At 30.9% G+C, this 15,707-nt stretch overlaps 1 protein-coding gene across 1 annotated transcript in view; it reads right to left on the bottom strand.

Annotated features, from left to right (window-relative positions):
- LOC117167283 (UBA-like domain-containing protein 2) overlaps positions 1–15,707 on the bottom strand; it is a 66,098-nt gene that overhangs the window by 35,032 nt on the left and 15,359 nt on the right. The gene's annotated exons all lie outside the window — the stretch shown is intronic.

Raw genomic sequence — 15,707 nt, forward strand, 5'->3', positions numbered from 1 at the left:
AAATTAAAATTCGAAAATTTTTTCTAAAGCCTCCAGGGGACTTCGTTTTCGCACGAAAAAATTTTATGTGCCCTTATTGCATCCGGACCCACAATTGTAGATTTTCCGAAGAGTTCGACAACTGCGCTTAGAAATATTTCTTAGATATTTAAATATTTAAATCATCATCAACAAAATATCTAATACACTGAAGCCGCGTTTATATCCTCTCGCACTTATATCACCGCATAACTCTCATTTATATCCGTCACGCAATCAACCACCTTGTAGTACACCGTGACAAACAAGCCAATCAGAGCGCAGCGCGCCGATTTCCCCTTTACTGAGCAACATCGGTGGGATCCCCTCCCGGGAGGAAATAAGTAGATGTTTAGGTTCTCGCACGGCGGATATAAGTGCGGTTTTAGTGCAAATCATTTGAAAATAAAAAAAGCTGGTACTCTAATTCATCAAAATCTGAAAAAGTGGTCAATAAAGTCCGTCTAATTGTTTGCGATTTTTTATCAATAATTTTCTGAGAAATAATTCCTACTCAATTAACTCTTGTTTTGAGAAAAAAAAATCTTTACACCTGTCTAAATAGAAGAATTTTTTAGGGTTATTTGAAATGAAAAATTCGCTGTTTTTTTTTTAAATCTCAAAACCTGGGTCTTGGCAATCTTTTCCCTGGTGCATTTTTATCACAGAAAAGTTTTCAAGTAACCGAAAAAATTCTCATATTTACACATTTGTTATGATTTTTTTAAAAACAACGTTGAATTAAATTAGGAATTATCCCTTAGAACATGATTGATTAAAATCCCAAAGAACTTGAAAAGACTTTTTGAACTTTACCTTTTAAAATAATCTTTCTGAGGAAAAATCAAGTTTTGTTCAAATTTGATTAAAGTTTCCGAATTTTAAGAGTCACGAACACTGTTTCTGCAAATTGAGCAGAAAAATTTAAATAAAGTATACCAATGTCACGGCGCAATTTCTTTATTTTTAGTTACATATTCATATTCAACTCTTCCAACTCAAACTGGAGTTTTTAACAATGAACTAGTTTGACCTTGCGTGTAACGTACCCAAATAAGTTTGATCATTAATCTTAACCGAGGCACAGTGGGACAAAAAATTCAAAAGCAATTTTCAGCCTACACTATTCATTCGATTTCGACGTATTTTTCTTTAAATGAAAGATTTTTTAATTTCGACAAGATCTGTACAGTTGGGGTTTTGATTGTATTTAACTAAAATGTGCTAAAAGTATCTATAAATGATTTCCAGTGGATTTCCAGTTTTTATATCAAATGTGAGCGAAATCAATTTTTAGTTACGATTACTTGAAAATAGATGTTATTTGGTAATTATTCAAATAAATTTCGTAAGAAAATTAACAGTTTCAACAATTTGCAAGAATTATAATTCTTGTGAATTTTTTGTAAATTAATAATTATTAATTATTTTTAAATGTTTTCATTAACGAATTCAGAACTAAGCTGTTTTTTAAAAATACACATATTTTTTACGGAATTAACTAATAATGTCTATCCGATTACTTCGTAGAAACTATGACCGGGTTCGGGCCGTATTCCGGCAGGGTTGCCCTGCTTGTATCCGGAATCCGGTCAGGCTGCCCGATCGGATTCTGATTCGTTTCGTCACGCTGCGCTGGTCGGATCCCGGCCGACTGAGGAATAAGAATCTGGTAGGAATAAGAATCTTTGTTAGCACTTATTTCTACCTGTAAAAAGATGTTGGAATTTGAATTTAAGAACTGCATTCATAATAATAAATATATTAACTACAAATATTGATTCAATGTAAGTACTAAAATATAGGTTGTGATTTTTAAGTTTCTGTAAGAAATTCAAGTCAAGTTGCATAACAAATTTACCTTAAGCACAATTTAGTTTGCATAGGTTTTTTTCAAGAGATAAAATAAATTGCAGGGGTTTCACGTGACATCCTAACCTATGAAACTGGTTTAGAACATTTATTTAACATTAACGTTGAAGAATATTAATAATGCTTACTTATTAACGAAAAAATTCACTTACCATTATAAATAATCCGCTTGCTTCAGAAAATTGGATACGATTTTGTGAAATTTAACTAATTTCTTAACGGATAACCTGGCGTCAATCGACGTTTTACTGCGTTTTTAGCATTAAAGACTCCGGAAGTCGCCGACTCGTCATTAAGTGCAAGCAGGATAACGTAATTCAAAACCTCGTTCGGGAAAAGTTATTTCTCTTATAATTACGCTTTTTGGTTATTCAAGATAATATACAAAAACATTGAAAATAAGCAAAAATCGTATCACCAAAAAAATAAGTATAATTTCACTGGGAACTATGTTTGAAAATAAAAAAGAAGTTTGTCAACGATTTCGCAGTCACGACAAGTCTGGAAACCGCAGAACTAAAAGTGGGAGACCATATAAATAAAATTAGTTTAATTTTTCTTTTATAATTGATAAAAAAAAACACCAAAACACAAAAAATTGGTATTTCAACTGTCAGATATGCACAAACGACCCACCTACGGCAGTCGTTTGTGGATATTTCTTTAGATGTTTTTAAGGTTATGATACTTCTATTATGCACCATTGTTGGCCCGACTGGGTTCCGGTGGGAACTCGGTCAGATCCCGGCCGGGCAATGAACAAAATAGTATAATGGTTTGACCCGGTCAGATTCTGGCCAGCAACCTTCTTCTGGTCGGGTCAAACCGGGCTATTTCTACACGGGATTTTACTATGATAGTTTCTAAATTTACAATAATTATTATATATGTAAACAAGTTTCATAAATAAATTCAGATTTTTTCAATTTTTCAAAGAATAGGCTCATTTTTTACTAAATAAACTAACAATTTCTATTTGATAACTCTTTGTTACGATACTTTGAAAATTTACGTCATAAACTGATTACTATAATATTTATTATAAATTTATAATTAATTACTTTGCAACCATATTGAGCCTATTCGTTGACAAATACACAAAATATGGATTGATTTATTAAAATTGTTTAAATAATTCATAATTATTGCGAAACTGAAAATTATTGCAGTGAAAACTCATCAGAAAGGCATTCTTAGTCGATACCGTAAACAACAATTGAGCGTATTCGTTGAAAAATAGCCAAACTTTGAATTTTTAATAAATATTGCTTATCTCATAGATGGATTTAGTATAGATATATCTTTTTCAATAAATTTAAAAATATGAAAAATGGTACTGCTGAGAAGTTACAGAAAAAAATCAATTTCGTTGTTTGATAACAAAATTAATTCATTTTTTTATCAAAAATCTATAAATACGAATCTTTCAAAAATTTCAATATTTTCATTACAAAAAATCGACCAAATCGAATAAATAGTGTAAGCTAAGTGTTGATTTTATAACAAAAACTGTTTTTCCGAACTGAGTGAAATTTCGATATTTGACCAAAAGAATATGAATTTGCTTATAAATACATTGAAAACGATATATTGACACAAATAGTGGAATGTGCAAATTTTTATTTAACTTCTTTTAATCTCGACTGTGGCGATTATTATCGTGTGGACAAAAAAATATTAAAATAAAGGCTTATTAAGTTTGTTAACTTAATACGCATAAGCGATAAACTTCAGAAGATTAAGAACTAAAAAAGATTAAATAATTTTACCGATATTTAGAAATTGAATTTTTGAAAAATCTGACGCTAGACGCTTGTTAGATAGCTACGATAAAAATTAATCAATGCAACATTTCCTTAAACAATGCAAACTTTATTAAACTATAAAACAAATTTTAAAAAAATAAAATGATATTAATTTAACATTGTTATATTTCAGAGACTCTATTATCTTAAAGAAGATAACAGAAAAGCATGGAGAATATTTTTGGCAAGGAAGTATCCTATACATTCCGAAAAAAATATGGCTATTTGTACGCCTTTTCAGTACTATTTTTACAAAAAAATCAAATGATTTTTATTTAAAATAATCGATTTCCAGTGAAAGACGCTAACATGACATAATATTATTTAAATATTGTATATATATATTTTTAAATCTAATTATTTTTTATCAACAATAGAAATTTTCTACAAAAAATATAACCTTAAACGGTTTAAAGCTCGTAAACCATTTTTGGAATAAACAGTTTTTGTTTAAAACAACCAACTTCCGTTAAAAAAATATTAACATAACCTTTAAGTGTTACAAAATTTGCAATCTCCTTTGAAATATATACTGTTATTTCCATTAAAAACTTCTAGCTTAAGGGCATGTGATACTTACAGTTTCCCCGGCTTTTTTTACACAAAAATGAAAATTTTTAAAAACTGAATTCGGAGATGCTATAAAATATCATAACGGACGTCCCCGGACTCTTTTTTGAGGGATAATAAAAAAAAATTTATTGTGCTAAATAAAAATTGTATGCATATGTATTATTTTGAGGTTACGTCGTTTTTCATCTCTGCCTTTCCGATAATCTGGAAATTATTTATGAAATAAACTTTATGATTGCCTGCAAAAAGGGTTAGTTCCGGGAGATTAGTTACTATGTTTATTTGCAAGTCCAAAGTTTTCGGCCAAAAATATTGTGTATTTTGGAAGTAACGCACAGGAGAATTGTAACATGCATAACCTCCAAATGTACATACGTTGTTAGCAATATCAAAAATTTTTTTGAAAAAAAAAACACAAATAAAGTGTGTGGGGACGTCCGTTAGCATGTTCGCTATCATTTCCCAAATTTTTAAGACAAAATATTGATTATTCTAGAAAAAAAGCCGTCGGAACCTAAAACTGGTAAAATCGATACTAATTCCTAAGCGCTATGCAAATTAATCAGATTTTGCTAAAATAAAACTTTTTTGAATTAAACCAAAAAAAAGTGTGTGGGGACGTCCGTTAGCATGGTCGCTATCATGTCCCAAATTGTAAAACGCAACGTAACCTAAAAATGCTAAAAGCTGTGAATCTTCTTTGAAATGTTTGACATTTTCTTTTTTTTTTCAAATTAAAAATACTAATTTCCGACGAATAACACTAGCATATTATAAAACTGTTATAAGATTCTAAATCTTGTTTGAATTATGATTTTTGTTTGAAAATACCAACTTTTGGCGTAAAATGCTAACGTAACATACAATTCTTCAAAACATATAAAGCTTCTTCAAAATCTAATGATTTTTGTTTAAGACAACCTATTTTCTATGTAAAACGTGAATATAACCTGAAACTTTCCAACACTGCAAATTTTCTTTGAACTATAATGATTTTTGTTTTAAAATGAAACTTTTTGATATAAGAGGCTAACGTAACCTAAAATTGTTAAAAAACTATGAATCTTTAAAATCTAATTACATTTGTTAAAAAATGTCCATTTCCTGTAAAAGAAACGCTAACAAAACAGAAAACCATACATTATCGTTGAAAAATTGTAATCTTTGAAATCTAGTTATTTTTTTGGTTAAAAACGCCCATTTCCAGGAAAGTTATTAAAAGGAGTAGATGGATCAAAAGTCATGTCTCAAAATTGGTTAAACTCTTACGTATTATTAAAATTGTAATCGGCTAAAAATTCAGTGTGTTTACTAATGTCAAAAAACACACACTGATCATTAGCATTAACTTATGAAATTAAAATAAATAATAATAGATTAGATTTTTTACTCCATGTTTTCAGGTTTTTATATACCTAACAATCTCCCTCATAATAATCCTCCAAGAAATGCCTGACGTACTCAACCCTTTAGGTTTTTTAATTCCTAAAATTATCTACCGTCTGCAGCAGAATTTTTAGTAGAAAATCTCATATACCCCTGAAAGTTTGGTTACAGAAGTGGAAAACTGCAGAAAAACAAAATTCCTGAGCACAGCCAGTTACCGAAAGACGAGTGTCAATGTAGATATTCAATGGCACCGTGAGCCCACATTTATCCGCAACGTCAAACATATCGTTTGATAGTAGTAAACGCAGTGAAAAACACAACAAAGAGATAATCAAGAACGGTCACCCATCCGACCGCTGACCGCGACCGTCGTACGTAACATTCGACATCTTGACGAGTGGAGAAGCACCACCTATTAGCTACTGTCGCTGCATAAATAAATAATAATATTCCATTTTCTAATATTTTATTTCTAAAAAATATGCCCGCTGCGCGGGTACATTCTCATTGCGCGCAGCGCCTCGCGCCAAGCTTGAGCGGGCCCTGGGCGCGCGGGTACGCTCTCGCACTTCGCGCTCGTTTTCGTACGTTTAATGCTTACACTTTAACTAAATTATTTAAATATCGTAAATACGATCAATTAAATCGAAAACTGTGATTTTGTGATTTTTTATTTGGATAATTTGCAAGCTTCTACCCATCTATAAGAAACTTTGACAACAAATTTCTAAATTTGAAAACAATTTTTTTTTCAATTTTTTAAAATACTCTAAATTTTTTAATTTTGGTTGAAAACATCTGATTAACGAACTTAACCTTCATTTTGAGATCCTTAAGAAGTTTATCAAAGACTGACTTGATTGGATAAATCCTTAAAAGTAAAGTGGCTACAATATTCAGGTAGCCATACATACAGACATACATACGGACAGACACCGATAAAATGTTATGATTTTCGGATTCTGTGAGTGCCGAACGTGAAGATCCGTTAAAAACCACATAGGGTAGGGTGGGGCCAGATGAGCATAGGGGGTAAAATGAGTCACTTAATTTTCTGGTAGGTTATCATTTATTTTGCAAATGTTTTTTGAATTAATATCAGGAAAAACATTATCAAACTTCTTTTTTGAAAATTTTTCGCTTAATGTTGAATAAATTAGGAAAAACGAAAGTAAAAATTTTAAGACCTGTATTCTGCTATTTTGCATTTGTTTAGAAGGTTCAAGAATCACGCAAAATCACATATTAGATGTTTTCCAGTGATTATTTAGATAGTTTATTTATTAGACCTGAAGTTTTCAACAGATTTATATATAATTGTAAAGCCGAAGTAGGTGAAATTTTGATTTGACTATAAAAGGTCATATGAGGTGAAATGAGCCCCTGTTTTGGGGCGGAATGAGCCACCTCTTCCTGTGCATTAACCTAACCTCTTAGTGTAGCAGTCAGTAGGTTAGGATGCAATGTTTCATATTATCAGATTGTGCAGGGTGTTAATAATGGTGTAAACGTATAAAAAACTAATCTTGTCCACAAAAATTCTCAGAAAAATGATGAAAGCAGCACTGTTATAGGTATGATCAAATAATATGAGTTGCTGTCAACTAGAAGAGAGAGAGAGAGAGAGCACTTTTTTGGTGTATTTCTTAAATAAATTTGTTTTAGAACTCGTAAAATGTTATAAAAATAAGAAAAACTTTGCTGTGGTTTAAAAATACGACAGACGTTTAAAAAAACGGTTGAATATCCCAATACATATGAAATTCAGTGTCATACCGTAATGCAGTAGACCAGTCTAGTATTTGGGAGTTTACGTATTATAGAATTTATCTTTTACTGAAACAATGTACATGGTCAAGTCGAAAAATTTCTATATTTATTTCTGTAATATAATTATTAAAAGATATTTGAATATAATTCGTTTTTCTATTTACTATTTGTAGTGTTAGTTACGGTAGAGGTTAGGATTAACGATTACATCATTTTGAAGTTAAATACATTAAATTTTCTGTTCAATTTTGGAAAACTATGTGTAAGATATGTTTTTGTTTTAAAATACTCAAACTTAACAAGACTCTTAATTACAAATAATATATAATAAGTCATTTAATTAAGTGACCCATCTCACCCCAATGCCTGGCTCATCCCGCCCCAGGCATGGGGCGATATGAGCCAAGCGCACTTGTTCTTTATTTTCGTTTCTAATTCCCCATATACTTTTTTAGTTACTTTTATCTTGGCAAAATTTCAAATAAGAATGTTTGTAGAATATATATAATGATTTACTTTCAAGCAATGAATTAGGTTTTTTTGATCCAATAATTTTTTAGGTTGATGAAAGAATACTCTGAGTAAACAATGGGGGAAAAGGACGGAAAGCTTCAGGGTCAAACACGCGCCATCGATTTCCTCATATCCGTGAGGGAAGCTCAAGCTTAGGGGACGTTTTGCTTTGCAGCGAAGCAGCTTTTACCCGGAGTGGCCTCGGACCAACCTGGGAATTATAATTACGTCACCCATGAATGTTAATTTCCCACAACAGTCACTACTTCCGCATAAAAGATTATAATAGAGATTAAAATAAAGAGAGGTATTTTTTCCCGCTTGGAACAACTTCGTTGAAAATGTTGTGCTCGCAGGCTTTTATTGTCATATTCATGCAGTATCATTTAGAATTATGATGATAGTATTATCTTTTTTAATTACGTCGCCAAGGGTCGACAACGTGAATACGAAACTTTGATACTATGTCAGAGTCAAAACCAGGCACCTTTCCAAAAATTGGAATTCTAGGCAAACTTTTTGGAAACGTGCCTAGGGCAAGCGAAGATACAATCGCGAATTGTTATTGTTCTTAACTGACTCGCATTGGACGAAATGAGGACGTTTCTGAAAATAGGAAGCAGATTTCGTCTAATTTTTCAAACAATTTCAGGGATCACAGCGACAACGGAATTCAAAAAAGGAAAAATAGGGTAATTTTTCCAATAATAAGAAGTTTTATATTTTGAAATAATTTATCATATCGATCTCTGCCATTAAAGAATTTACTTTTAATAATACAAATTTTCGATTAGAAAATAATCCTATTTGAAGCGTTCATAATTGAATACGAGGATCTGGATTTAAAAAAAAGTAACAAAAATAAATATTTTTAAATAGAAAGTATACGCTGGGAAGTATTACACACCTAGACAACCGACATACCGTCAAACTAAAAACATTATTTTCTTGGAACAGATTAATTTTGTTGGATGTAACATTCTTTATTTTCATTCAGTATCCCTATATCTTCAAAGCGATTTTTTAAAAATTGAAAATCCAAATTTTTAACCGAAACCAAGCACAGATTTTTAAAACCTGCGAAATTCTAAACTCGAAATTCCTGAACGATTTGCGGGAAACTGGCCAACTTGTTTAAATCGTAATTTTTTATCCGCATTCAGCAATTTAATATTTCGGAAGTATTTCTTTATTTTTTATTTAATCTGAAAATTATATAGCTTATCGCATTCCACAAATCCGCTTGTTCTAATGTGCGGTCATTGTGACTTCGAGATTACCGACATCCACATTCGATTTCCTTGAAATTGGATAACTTTTTCTAATCAAATTTTCTTTCGTCTATTCAGCAAACTTTAAGTCGGGAATGCACTTATGTTTTATCCGTTTTCTCTTTAACTGTTGATTTAGATTTTATAGAATATTGTTCACCCTCCTGAAAAAGCAGTATTTTTACATTCTCATCATTTATGATTCAGAAAGTATTAGAATTGTCGGAAATTTGACATCATACTTTTTTAACGGATCTCCACGTTTCGAGACCCCTGAATCCAAAAATCAGGTTTTCACGATGGCGTCTGTCTGTCTGTCCATCCGCCCGTTCCGTCCGACCGTAAACATGATAAATCTCGAAAAAATGAACGAATCAAATCCATCTTTGGCACACTTCTTCTAGGTCCTAAAAGAAAGGACGAGTTCGTTAACCAGCCATTTTTGATAAAAATTCAAAAAGTGAGCCCATTTTGAACATTTTTGAGACCACTTTTTTCTGAATTTGAAAACTCTATGTACGGATATTTATAGTATTAAAAAACAATTTTTCCTTATGAATTTTTTCGATAAAAAGAAAATACTCAGAGTTATAGCGTTTTTAAAATTTTTTTAATCAACCGAAAATCAAGATTTGAAGCCGAAAAACGCACGATATGAAAAAAAGTCAGGAGAAGAAAAACATTTATTTTTGAAAGCCCTGTACAAGATTATCATAACCAATTTTTGGATTTTTTTAAAAAATCGAAAATTCAAATTTTGATTGCATAAAAAATAATGGAAAATAAAAAAATCCATTTTGTGGACAAACTATGTAGGATACGAAAAAAGATGAATTAACAAAAATGGTTATCCCAAAAAAGATCTACAATTTCGTTAAGAATCACTTATTGATAGGACGCGCACTTTTTGGTTTATTCGTGAAAAATAACGTTGAAAAAAAATTATATAAAAAAATGTGTGGAAAAACGAGGAAAGTTACGAGAAAAAAATCCAACAAAACCTGTTTACAAATGTCTGTTTGAAATCGAGCGCGCAGCGCGAGTGCCACGATGAGAATGTGTACGTGAAAGCCTACAGAGCTTTGAGAAACTTTATCTTTGACTATACTTAATTAAGTAGACAATTCAGAATATGAAGACGCATATAAACACTGCCATCTAAAAGAGATCTTTTTGATAAAGTTTTTTTCAAGCATTCCAAATGCAAAGAATAAATATCCGAGCGCGAAGCGCGAGGTAACGTTTTATCGAGCGCGAAGCGCGAGACTCAACCGTCGCGCGTCCTAGGCGCGCTCAAACTTGCAAGCGAAACGAGCCGCGCGCGATGAGAATGTGCCCACGAAGCGGGCAGATTTTTTATATAGTTCTGTCAAACGATAAAATTCTATTTAATTACAGTGGAACTCTTCTATACCGCCGATTTTGGGGTTGACGGTGGGTGGGAACTAACTCATTATATCACGCTCCGATTTTGTTTGTTCACGTCTGAGTTACAACCACAGACCTCGTGCACCGCGCGCAGCACTTGTTATATCTACCTGCGGCGCGGCGTAGATTCTCGGAATAGCTAGAGAAGGGAGGGCTATTTAAGGGTTTCACTGTACTAGATATTTTGCTACATTAATTTGAATTTTTTATTATTCTGCTACTCGAATTATCGATTCCCGAATCTTTTGGTCCTTTAAATTAAAGTATTGAATTGTTTGCTACTCTAATTCAAAGTTCTAGATTAATTCTGCTACGCGAATAATAAATTAAACTTTTTTGTTTCTCGAAACTAAAGAACTGGACTTTTTTGGAGCAAAAAAATTTGGAATTTATTAATAGGGTAGCAAAATAATTAGAATCTTCGAATTCGACTAGAAAAAAAAACCCGGTACTTTAATTTCGTCGAGAAAAAAATAAAAAATCTATTATTCTTGTAGCAGAATAATCTAGAACTTCGAATTAAAGTAGCAAAATATGTAGTATTTCAATTTGGAGCAGCAAAAAATCGGGAATCTATTATTCGAGCAGCATGAACATCCGATACTTTATTTTCAAAGTGCAAAAACATCAGCTATCTATTATTTGTGTAGGAGAATAATCTAGAACTTAAAATGCGAGCAGTAACAAAATTCGATACTTTATTTTTGAGGAGCATAAAAATCAGGAATCTAGTATTCGCGTAGAAGAAGAATCTAGAACTTGAAATGCGAACAGCAAAAACAAGTAGCATTGATGTTTCATTCACACGGTGTCCGGGAAGGGAAAAAAAGTTTAGTTGAAAACGCAGAAAAATCTGGATATGAGGTTTTGTTAGTTATTATTTTTAGAAATAAAATCCGTGAAAACGAAAATCCTAGCTGATCCTTTTATCAAAATATAGACATTTTTATAAAAAAGCATAAAATTTTCATTTTTTCTTTTTCATTATATAAATGTAAAAACATATAGCATTTAATATAACTCCATATCTCTATATATTTACAATGCACTGAAATAATTTTCGAACCAACAAATAAAATATATTGAAAATTATTCTTTTACTGTCTTAGAAATATTATTATTCATTGCCTATGCAGGACAACAATACAAATAACAATATGAAAAAATAAGTAAGTACTTTTTATAACAAATTTTTAATAAATTTCAATGTGTTCAGATGAAAATTCCACAGCAACACTCAGCAATCTTTTGAGTAAGATGTGTGATCTAGAGATCTTAAATTGTAACGTTGCCAATATTTCAAAAACTCATGGCGAATAGCCTCACCAGCCTGCTCCGATCAATTGCCTAATCCTCTTGAAGTATTTAATACTTTTAAGCATTGTTCTAAATTACTTACTAGTGTATGAACTTTTAATGTTTCCGATATTCCGATTGCCAGATAAACTATTTTAAATCTTTCGATATGCTCATGTAAGTTTTCACCCACATTTTTGTTGAGAAACAGCATTCCACTATTTTATTTAATGCTTTGAACGTTTCAAAAATTGGAACGAATCGACATAGTAATACAAGAATCTGGATTTAGTAGAAAAAGGCGGTTGACTTTGAGATGTAACCAAAAGGATCATTCGCCAGTTGAAAGTTAACTGATGATGATAACATGACTTTCAGTAACGCGCTTGGTTGAAAGTCAGCTGCTTTATGTACGTAAAATGTACTTTATAGTCTAATTTAAGACAGAAAGATTGTTGAATTTCCGTCAACGTGTGCGTGTGAAATAAAACTTATAGGTTTATTTAAGTTAGCCGATTGTTGAAATTCATATTATTTATGCGCTATCGTTCAGTTATTAGGAACATGAAATGAATATAAAATTAAAAATTGAATAATTTGAGGAAATACATTTTCTTTAAATGTGAGCACTGAATAAATTATTCATTTATGTCTCATAAATCAAGTTGTTTTATCCTCCAAGTCGACGAGATTAGTAGAAGGAAAAAAGAACTTAATGACACTAAACAAGGCACTTATATCCATTTCAAGCAACCAGGTACAGAACGTCAATCTTCAATCTTTTTTCATATCTTTTTTTATCACATATGTACCATTATTCTATTTATACTCAAAATCCGCTATAGAGCTGAGTACATACATCAAAGTAGGAAACGTTGAAGAAACAACTTTCATGAGCTCACTGTTGATCGCTACTATCCAGCGCTATTGACGCCATATTGGCTACTCTCAGCTGATCTCATGGCTCCTCTTCTAAAATTTCCGAAATTCGTTTGAGTGTTTGCGCATCGCCGCATCGCATTTCGCGCATACCTTTCTGCCAGCACAAATTGAATTTCAGAGGACGTGAATGAAAATCATCCTAAACTCAACATACCTGTCAGTTAATTATCATATTACTCGTATATCAGATACAAGAAACTGCACTTAAGTTCCATTTCTGGTTGAAATTAAGTGACTTACTTAATTTAATGCAAAAAGGAAATTCATCTACATTTAAAATTCATCATCTTGTATTACTGTGGAAGTTTATTACCATTTTTACATATTTCAGATTCAAATATTTTACCAGCATCAATATTAACAATATTTAGACTTTTAGGCCAAGATAATGCCTTTTCCCGACCAACCATGCGTACTAAACCATTTAAAAAAATATGGTTGACCATACCTTGCATTATGCATAGATCTGGTATCACACATTTTTGTAGGACGATTGTGTCAATACTTTTAGAGCAGTCAACATTCATTTTCAATATATTGTATTATTAATTTGATATAAATATATTTCAGATTATTTTGAAAACAGAGATAATAAGTTATATAGCAAGATATTAAGTTATTTAGCATGTGTATAATAGATTTATCTATTGTGTACGCATATAATTTTGTTTCTTTTTTTTTACATTTATATAATGAAAAAGAAAACAAAATGAAAAGTTTATGATTTTTATGAAAATCTCTATAATTCGATAGAAGGATCAGCTAGGATTTTCGTTTTCACGGATTTTGTGTCTAAAAACAAAACAAAAATATAATATAAATAACAAAATGTCAAATAATTAATTTAGAGTTATGAAACATATTTACGTTATTAAAGGTCGTTTTTACACTTTTAGAACATTTTTTATCACGGGGGGTAGAAATATGTGACTTAGGGGTACATTTTTTGTTTTAGTAAATTTTCATAAGTGGCGACACTGAGTCAAAATCGTGCAAGGCACCCTTTTCTCGAATTTTTAAATACCAAAAACAGCAAAAAGTTATTTCGTATTCCATTTTTTATTTTGCTTTGGTGGCGGCACTGAGTCGTCGGATATGAAATTAGAGGCCAAAAATTAAACAGTTTAAAGTACAAAGCAGTTTAAATTGAGTAATTTTAACTCTTGAGAGGTTGAAATTGATAAATGAGAAAATGTCAAGGTTATCAATTCGACTTTATAACTATTGAGAAATAAACAAAAAATTAACAGCTTTTTATTTTCCAGCCTAGAAAATCGAATGAAAATTTTTAGTTTAAATTGAACATGATCAAAATCGGCAATTCAATATTGTAAAGCAATAAAAATTAAAGAATTTTATATCAGGTAAAAAGCCTTTAAAATGTATGAAAATTGAATTTGTCATTTTTTTTCAAATACACTTTAAATGTATTATCTTAAAAAAATAAAATTTTATGTTCCTAGAAATGAAATTTTTTATTCCGTTTGCGAAAAAGTAAACAAGTGAATACTTGAAGCATTTGAAAACAAGCAAATTTACGATTAAAAATGTTAAAAATTGGAATTGTATCCAATTAACCAATCAATCAATTGAGAATAAATCGAAAAATACCCTACATCGTGCTTATTATGTAAACAGGGATTACAGCACAAAAGATGATCAGAAAAGGGGAAAATAGGGGAAGGATTAAACATTTATTTTTACTTGTAGAAAATAAAAAACAATCATTCAATAAGAAAATCGTTTTCATAATCAAGAATATTTCCTCCTTTGAATATGCAATCATTATTAATCAAATCGTGATACTTATAAGTATAATTAAACATTTACTTTTAAGATTTGTCATTTTGTTCTTACTATAATTAATACATTCAGTCAAGATTCGAAACTACGTTCTTTAATGCTCCGACACTCGAATTAAAAATAGTACAAGCTTGGGAGTCTAAAATATTTTACATTTCAAAAATATTCGAGTTGCATAAATTTCACAAAAAATTAGTTTCACTTAAATTGTACTTAAACCCTGAATAATTTACTTTAAAATTAGTCAAATAAATAATTGTACATTTTTTATTGGTAAAATTTAATAATAAAATTTACGAGTTTTCCAAAATCCTATGCAGGCTTAAAATTCCAGTGGCTCAATTTCTTATGCCTGCCTTTAAAATGTTAAAGTTAGAAGTTTTCAATTTTTATCAAATTGGAATATTACAGTTCTTAATTATTTAACTTTTTACATATTCAAATAAAAAGTACAGTGAAACTCTTCTACAGCGCCGATTTTCGGGTTGACGGTGGGTGGGAACTAACTCATTATAGCCAGCTCCGCTTTTGTTTGTTCACGCCTGAATGCTCGCCGGAGTGACAACTTCAGAACTCGTGCATCTCGCGCAGTTCCTGTTACACCTACCTGTTGCATGGCGTCAATTCTCGGAAGGGCTACAGAAGGGAGGGCTATTAAAGGGTTTCACTGTATTCACCTTCTCATACTTTTTTTTAAATTACTGTATATTTTTCAACTTTTCCAAAAATATGTTGTATAATAACTTCTGTCTCCGATTTTAACATTTTCAAAATGTTTTAAATGTATTAAAAATCTTTTTATTTTATTTTGAAGTTGTTTTTAAGAATGTTTGTTTGTAATGCACTAGTTTTAAGAATTTAAAACTTGTTGCACATATAAAGTTATATTCCTGCTACGGTGATTTTTATTGTACTTTATTTATTCATGCATAATTGCATCAAGGTCTACATGTCTTATTTAAATTTAAAAAAAAAATTAATCCGGCGAATTAAAAAAAAACTTTCACTACACCTCTCACATTCAAGG

The sequence above is a fragment of the Belonocnema kinseyi genome, chromosome 2, assembly GCF_010883055.1.
Source record: "Belonocnema kinseyi isolate 2016_QV_RU_SX_M_011 chromosome 2, B_treatae_v1, whole genome shotgun sequence".
NCBI classification, from domain to species: Eukaryota; Metazoa; Arthropoda; class Insecta; order Hymenoptera; family Cynipidae; genus Belonocnema; species Belonocnema kinseyi.